This window comes from Salvelinus sp. IW2-2015, unplaced genomic scaffold (genome assembly GCF_002910315.2).
Source record: "Salvelinus sp. IW2-2015 unplaced genomic scaffold, ASM291031v2 Un_scaffold3947, whole genome shotgun sequence".
Classification (NCBI taxonomy): Eukaryota; Metazoa; Chordata; class Actinopteri; order Salmoniformes; family Salmonidae; genus Salvelinus; species Salvelinus sp. IW2-2015.
Window position 1 is genome coordinate 25,675 of NW_019945221.1, and position 1,494 is coordinate 27,168.

Here is a 1,494-nt window from a genome sequence, read left to right on the forward strand (position 1 = left end):
CAAAGAGGCACTGAGTTTGAAGGTAGGCCTTGAAATACATCCACAGGTACACCTCAAATTGACTCAAACAATGTCAATTAGTCTACCAGAAGTTTCTAAAGCCATGACATCATTTTCTGGAATTTTCCAAGCTGTTTAACCGTACAGTCAACTWAGTGTATGTAAACTTCTGACCCACTGGAATTGTGATACAGTGAATTATAAGTGAAATAATCTGTCTGTAAACAATTGTTGGAAAAATGACTTGTGATGTCCTAATCAACTTGACAAAACTATCGTTTGTTTACAAGAAATTCATGGAGTGGTTAAAAAACGTATTTTAATGACTCCRACCTAAGTGTATGTAAACTTCCGACTTCAACTGGACATTCAGGTCAGATGAAACTACACAAACGCTTTAAACCAAAAGTGAACTTACRTCAACTTGTTGAAAAGCAGAGAGGCTATGAGAGGGAGGATTCTCATTCATACAGAATATTCACAACGTATCCTCKCTGACAGCTGACCTTTAAAATGTTGATATAACCAAACCCAACACAGGTGTGACAGCATGCAAATCSCAGATCCTGTCAAAGTCTGACAGCATTTTCATGAATTACCATGAAGCAAGTATGTAAATGTGCATATCCACGCATCATTAAGCATGTGTGCACTGGTTCTTAAAACACTTTCATTCTAGGACTGGTTTGGTTAMCAATGTTTCTCAGCTATTCTTTTGGAATTGAATGTCAATGCCTTTTCCACCCTAATATTGGGTTGTCATTCCCCAGACAGTGTAGTTGAAGACAACATTTGTCATTCTTGCATGTAAAGTAGACTATCAGAATGTTATTGTCCAGGATAGTTTGTTGCCAGTATGGATGATAGTTTGCTGAACTACATACTGTATGGTTGACACTCCCTTTATAGTGCACTACTTCTGACCAGAGGTGGCTCTGGTTATTTTTATATWTTTTTTWATTATTTTTGTATTTTATTTTAAGGGTTAATAGTAGTACAGTATATAGCTCTGGTTAATAGTAGTACTGTAAATAGCTCTGGTTAATAGTAGTACAGTATATAGCTCTGGTTAATAGTAGTACTGTATATAGCTCTGATTAATAGTAGTACTGTATATAGCTCTGTGCTGTGTTCTCCCTGGGCCAAACACTGTTGTTTACTCAGTGGGAGAGCTCTCTGGGCCCATGCCCACACCAGGGGGATGTTTTCCCCAAACAGAGGGTAAAGGAGGGCCCATCCCCTGGTCCTCCCCTGGTCCCCTCCACCACAGGGCCCTGATGAATGTGGAGGGGACATGTGAACGTACAGTACTGCCCTGTGTTATACAGTGTGGGCCCCATGAATGCAGACGTGGTTGTTATGGTCCAGATTCCGCTACTGACCCTATACTCATAAAATGGTAATTTAGCACATACTTTGGTCCGATGTGACATAAAGGTAAAAACCATTATGGGATCAAACCCACATCTGTGGTGGAGGTTATATCCGTCAATC